We start from the raw sequence: 7468 nt of genomic DNA, 5'->3' as shown, positions 1-7468 counted from the left end.
CGATGCTCATTTTATTGATCACTGGATTGTCTGGTCCACTCGATTATTTACAGACCGCCTTACCATATAGCTGGAATATTGCTGAGTGTGGCGTAAAACTAAATTCACTCACTCACTCACTCCGTAATTGTTCTGCCGAAGAGAGTAAAGTGAGTGAGTTTAGTTGTACTCCGCACTCAGCTACATGCAAGCCATATTACAGCCATATGTAAATAATCAAGTCTGGACCAGACAATACAGTGATCAACAACATAAACATCAACTACAACTAGGATACGATAACATGTGTCAACCAAGTCAGCGAGGCTGACCACCCGATCACGTTAGTCGCCTCGTACGATAAGCATGGGTTGGTGAAGATCATTTGTAACCAGGACTTTCTTTCGAGAGTTGAACACAATATACATTAATAGTGAACGTAAACATCGTGCAAGTTATAAAATAGACATTGTGACAAGTAGGACCAACCTGTTATTAGACGACAGTCCAGAGCCATTCCTCATAGAAACGGTCTACCGTTCAGTAGCATCTACAGCCAGGTCACCATGCTAGGGACGTCTTTTAGCTGCGTTTTACCCTAGCAGTATGTACAGTATGTATTTAGCCACTTATTGATGGTGAGGAATCGGAGCCAAAAACTGGGTACATGGATCAAAGCTGTGGTAGATGCAGGCGTTGCATGTAACAATACACGAGATGAAAAGTTCATTGCGGCTTCAATTTATTCAAAAATAGTGCATTACTTCCTCTACTGCCACACTCAGCCATCCATCTCATTCCAAATGTGTTTGAATGCAGTCAAGCCGTATGTAACGGCGGAAGTGCGTCAGAGCTGCAGTGAGAGATGTGGCGTTGTCATTGTTATAATTACAAATGTCAGCCTACAAAGTACTGGGGTCAAAACAATATCGAATGACGGGAGTTCGACCGTTGCCACAAAATGATCCCCAAACCATTACGTCGTTGTCCTCTGCGTCCTCTACGTTTGGTTCAGTCTAGCCTGTTTCCTCACTCATCTCATCCCTAGAGTTGAGCACTACGAAACGGAGTCAGGATAGGTCTTGTTTATGGTCGACTGTGTTGGACATGTGTGCAGTGTGCAGACGATTCCTGATGGCCTGTGTCAAATCTGTAACTCTACTAGTGAATATTACAGGCACAAATCGTGGCGGTGGGGTAGAGTTCGCTCGTCACGTCGAAGACCCGGGTTCGAATACTGCTGCCCATTTCTGGTGTTCCCCGTAGTTATATTGCTGGAATATTGCTAAAATGCTGGAATATTGCTACAAGTGGCGTTAGCAATAATTCCGTCAGTACATGCACACATCTGTGGCGCTGATTCGTACGTCATCTTGCCATGACATCACACGCAACGCCCCAGACCTTAGGCGATCTACAACTGCGCCCATTTCTTGCCGACAGTATTGTCCTACAAATTTAATCCAGATCGTGTGCAACTGCTTCAAGGAAGTGTTCACCATTTAGTCGATCCATGGCATGCTCTCGCTGCTGATTTGTGGAGTACTCGCGTACTTATTAAGCGTTTGAAGAGTGCCTTTGTTTTGCCTTTTTTATTGTATGTGTGTTTACTGTCCGAAGCAAGTGCTTAGGGTTGCTTCACGTGATTGTTGCGAATACGTCATGAGAGAGAGAGAGATACAGACAGACAGACAGACGGGCAGACAGAGAGACAGAGAGAGAGAGACAGAGAGAGAGAGACAGAGAGAAAGGAAGAGAGAGAGCATATCGGTTGAAAGTGTGGTAAAGGTTGCGAGAAGGTATTTGAATTCTAGCCAGTTGTTTTCATAAATCTCGCAATATCGCAAACGAGCATTTGTGCTCTTTTATCTAAAGAAGCATATTTTATTCATCGATAATCTGGCCGTCGACTACCTCAGGTCCCCACCAACATGAGGGATTCGCATCAAATGCATTTTTGAGATATTCGAGGGACAGGTTCCACCCTTCTTTGTTGACCAGCTCAGCCCCGTGTTTCATTTCAGAGCCCATCAAACGTCTGATGAGATAGCCAGCCATCGCCAGTGAGTAGACAGGAGTATCTAGCGTGCAGACACCTGCTTCAAATCTGTGAGTGTAATTGAGAATATTATGACCCACGTGATGAAGATAAATATGGTAACAGACCCAAACAGACTCACGTCATTCTAGTCGTTTGATTGGATAACCGTCACCTTGATCACATTAAAAAACTTATGTATGTATGAAAGCAAAACGAAATGTCACTGACATTTAATAACGGAAAACGTAACACTCACTCACTCAATTACCCTGAGTTCTCTCCTCCAGAAATTGGTAGTGCCATGTGCAAATTCAGCTAACAGATGAAAGAAACCATTTTGACTACACAGATGATTTTTCGGTCGTGTTGTCGGTCCGGTGTTCAGACCTCCTTGAGGTGCTTTCTAACACGTTGACCTGCCCACTCATAACACTGTCTACCATTGTTAAAAATATTATGCAAAAACATCTTCAGCATCATTGCTGTCAGCTTTGCATAGACATTAGAAGAAACCACAGACGCCATCAATAAAAACAATATTGTAGATTTTCGACCTTATTTTCAAATACAGAAACCATTATAAAGAAAATAAGCCTCGATTTAACTAAAACGTCATACATTTGGTGCCGTGAAAAAGAGCTCGGGATCACGGAAACCAAATGATATTCGTGACTGAATACAACCAGGCGACCAAAGAGGAGTGGGATAGACTCCCTCATTTAACGTACAGTCTGAGAAACCTTTTCTGCCATCTAAAATTTAAGAAATTATAATTATGAGCTGGCTTGACTAACCTTCGTACTTGTTTTCATACTATACATATATTCTACAGTGTGGTACAGGACAAGAATTATGTAAAGACAACTATAGCATTGCGGAGGCTACAAAATAAAATGAATGCAATCATTCAATTCAGAGATTCTGTTTTCTAGTTTAAACTATCCTATGATTAACTAAAACTATATGGACTTTAGGTTTTGTTTTTACTAACGTCACACTCAGCAATATTCCAGCTGTATGGTGGCGGTCTATAAAGAACGAGTAGGATCCAGACAAGTATATATTGACAATAACATAACCAGTACACACAAATATATTTGTATTCACAATTATCTCTGTTGTGTTTCATTTAATATTTGCACACTTTACGACAGGCAATAATCTGTATTTGTCTCAAAATTCATTATGTTTGAGAGTTTAGTAGGCCATGTAATATGCTGTTAATTAACGTTCAGATATTAAGCTGATGATTTCTTGAGAGCCCCGGGCTAATGGGGTTGGGTGGTCAGGCTCGATGACTTGGTTGACACATGTCAGTTGCGCAGATCGATGCTCATGCTGTTGGATTCCTGGATTGTCTGGTGGTCCAGGCTCCATTGTTTACAGACCACCGCCATTCAGCTGAAATATTGTTGAGTGCGGCGTAAAATTAAACTTACTCACTCATTCACTTGAGAGAACTGGTTCCGAATAATCTCTGTAATCTGCAGTAGAGATATGTGTTGGTGAAGGCGTTCATCGTCAAACAGTGTGGAAGGACAGGGATGTGTCTGAGCTCCATATGTCGAACATTGTCAGACAGATCCATGTAAACATCACAAGGTCAAGTCGTAGTGCAGACTGCTTTCCCCAGAAATGCGTATGGATTCAGAAAAAAATGTTGTTTTTCTATTTTTGATGATTATAAGTGTCATTCTGAGGTAACTGAATATGGATACCAATAATCGAGCTGTAATGCCAATGTGAGAAAAACATATCTTTATAAACCTATCACAACATAGGCAAGTATATCCAAATTACTAGGTTCACAGTGCCCACCCCCCCCCCTCTCTCTCTCTCTGTCTGTCTGTCAGTCTGTCTGTCCCTCTTACAATTCGAACTGGTTCCCAAATGAACATGTAATAATTTCCATAGCATTGAAATGCAGGAGGTGTCAGTACAGTCTAGTTAACGTGTGATAATAATATAAGGAATCTTTGTGGAACCAAACTACTCATTCACCGTGATATATTTCTTTAGATATATTGCGAATGTATAATCGTATTGATTGCACTAAGATCCACATTATCAGAGTGGCGCATATGCATGTCTTTACCTCACTGTTTACACATGCTGTACTGTTGGCCTCATGACCATCTATGCGTAATAAAAAATCAGAATGAAAAAATCTGCCTTTTTATGCGTTCTATTCCTCACATGAGCACAATGGGTAAAGGCAATGTCCACAACCGTGATAATGCTTGAATATTGCTAAATGCGACACCACACTCACCCATATCTATCCACTGAATTCAACTTTTTTTTTCATTCAGGGAACTTAAGAGGCTACAGGCCTTTAGTACAATACATGTGTGCACACACATATAACATTTCAAACAGATTTGCTATTGTTCAATTAAGGATAGGTATACCTATAGAAATTTGACTATTTGTAAATTTGTTGCTTTCAAGAATGCCTCTAATATATATTCACTATGATTGATACGGCAAAATGGTGGAATATATATTGTTCTTGAATTGTGAAAACGGATATAAAATGATCTTCTATGAAAATATGAATATGAAAATATCGTCTAGCACCTCATAACATTCATAGTCTTTTTTTCTGATGGAACATTATTTTATCTGGCTTTTTCCTGTCTTTTTGTTGGATTCATTTGATGTGCATCGTGCTGTTGATGTCCTAAAAGTTTAAAATGCAATGTCGACATCAACGACGTAATGCTCTCTTATTAGGTCTGATTTAAAGGGGCTGTGGGGTAGCCTAATGGTTTCAGCATCTGCTTGTCACGCTGAAGACCTGTGTTCTAATCCCAACACGTGAAGCCCATTTCTGGTGTCCACCACCGTGATATTGTTGGAATATTGCTAAATGCGGCATTAAACCACGATCACTGATTCTACTATAAAAGTTCGGTATAATTTTAGGTGATAGAGGTTGCAAGGCAGGCCAGAAATGCAAGTAAATGTTTTTAAACCTTTGAGTTACAGATTTTGATAAAAATAGATTAAAAACTAATGACATCTCGTCGCCTCGTCTCGTTGACAGGCAGTACTGACACTTACACTATACCGTTACAGACAACGACGAGAGACAACGACGCCACAGTCGAAAAACGCTGTGGTACACGCTGTTCAAGGCTGTTACATATTTCATATATAGTATAAAACAGCGTTGGAACCATCTGTTGTGGCAAGTTTTACCAGCCACCTCCACATCAAAAGGCCTCGGTCAAGCATTGAAATCCATTCAGGTTGTGCTTACCCGAAAAGGGCTGGTGTTTTCAACTATACTATCATGGCAGGAGTTGTGATCAGACGTTTGGTTGGCCGATCTGAAGTGAAATATGTAGCTGTGCTAGCTAAACATGAAGGCTGGAGTAGTTCACTCCCATATCTGCTCAAATGTTTTGATATCGATCACTCGATTTGGTGGGTAGCAGAAAAGAAAGATGGAAGAACCGTTGGTGAGTCAGTTGTCTCTGTGACGAATTGTGCTAATTATTGCTAGGTCTGATTATCAGGAGTGATAATAATGATCTACTGCTGGACGGTACAGCGATGGGAGTAGACCAGGTGAGGTCCTTCAGCAAGTCTGCCCAGAGTCGGCCCTTTGTGGAAAAGCTGTCTGAGAAGCCATTGCATCGTATGTGTATGCAGTGCGTGGAACAGAACAGCAATCCAACCGACTCCTTCACCTGGATGAAGTCGGCTGGTCTCAAATGTGAAACTGAGGGCTTTCTTTTTGCTGCTCAGGACCAGTCACTTCCCACTCGCAATCGCCATAATGCGATTCTTAACCAAAATGTGAACGAAATGTCGTCTTTGTAATGAATTTACAGAGACTGTCCAACACCTTGTCAGTGGATGCCCTTCCTTGGCACAAACACCATATCTTAAAAGACATGATGGCATGGCTCGCTGCTTTTATTATTGTCTCCACCATGTCTGTGGCTTTGACCCCTGGGTCCATCCATGGTACGACCCTTAACATGTCCACGGCGTCCTGGAAAATGATGTTTTTAAAATTCTCTGGAATAGGCCAATATGCAGCCTGAGACGAATTCAGCCAACAAACCTGATCTTGTCCTGTTTGATAAAACCAATGTAATTATTTATATCATTGAATTTTCTGTCCCTTTTGACATCAATATGATTGGCAAGATTCAGGAAAAGCATGATATATATGCGGACCTCGCTTTTGAAATGTCTCGCTTGCATCCCATGTACACTGTCGTTAGGCTACCCATTGTTCACAGTGCCCATGGTTTGGTACCTCCTGATCTCTTGGCGCAGATCAGGAGCGTGCCCGGGTTCTCCATCAGGAGCACAGCCCTTCTGACAATCTGGGTAATGCAGAAGGCTGCAGTGTTGGGGAGCCTCCAAATTATCCGGAAAGGTCTTGGTGAGTTTGACTGGGCAGTGTTTTCTGGGAGAAGTCTCATTCGCTGTCTGGGCTGCGTGTGGAGGGGGCAAGGGCACTGAGCTGATGATGAGCTTTACCAGCCTGACTGTGCCAGGATCACCCGAACCCTCTCTTCTGCATTTCTATCTCAATCTGTAAAACATAAAAATGGCCAGATGATGTACGCCTCTCCGTGGTGGGCCTAGATAGGGCAATTTTATTTATTTTTTTTATCACCCAGCTAAGGCTGATCCCCCGAAGCTTGTTATCTAACGACTTTACAGACAGATAAGGGGAAAATATTCTTTAACTTCCGCAGCCCAGTCAGCCTTCCTCCGGTAGTCAAACTTACTGGAGATGGGACTTGCCCCAGGGGAAGGCACAGAACCCGGCCAAGTATATCTTGGTCAAAACATCTCAAATCCACACTACTTGAGTGTGCGATGGCGGCTGGATGGCCTGATAATCCACGTATTAATGGCAAGTCGCTTAAGCTACATTGGGACAATGCCATGCCCATGTATGCTTAACTGACGGATCAAAATCTCCCAGATCAACACCGGCGGTCTAAACATCTTATGCCCCGTGAGCCAGTTCAACCTAAAACTGGTGCCTATCAGGAACCTTTGCATGAGGAAACTGCTCAAGTGGCAGCAGATCCAAAACATCTGATGGACGTCATCGTGAACCTCTTTCATCTTTCCAGAAACAAACTCTTCCAGCGTCGAGCCAATTGACCCCGACCGAAATTTTGGACCCTCACTCTTCCTCTTCCTAAATTGCTGACCTCCAGAAAACCCTGTGTACATTTTGTTTCACTTTGTTTATGATGAAATATCTGTTACACCTTTGGAAAGACGGAGGCCAATTAAACAAACCAGTCAATCTTTTCCCAAAACTGGAACTGATTTATTAAATGACATTATTTCCTTGAAACATTCTGTCGACTGTTCATTAAATGAAGTAAACTGTTGTGTTTATGTTGCCGCTCGGACCTTGTAAGAACTTCACGAGGTTTCCAAAGAAAGGTCTTCTAATACTAA

This window comes from Haliotis asinina, chromosome 4, assembly GCF_037392515.1.
Source record: "Haliotis asinina isolate JCU_RB_2024 chromosome 4, JCU_Hal_asi_v2, whole genome shotgun sequence".
Classification (NCBI taxonomy): domain Eukaryota; kingdom Metazoa; phylum Mollusca; class Gastropoda; order Lepetellida; family Haliotidae; genus Haliotis; species Haliotis asinina.
Note: the sequence above shows the minus strand (reverse complement) of the source record.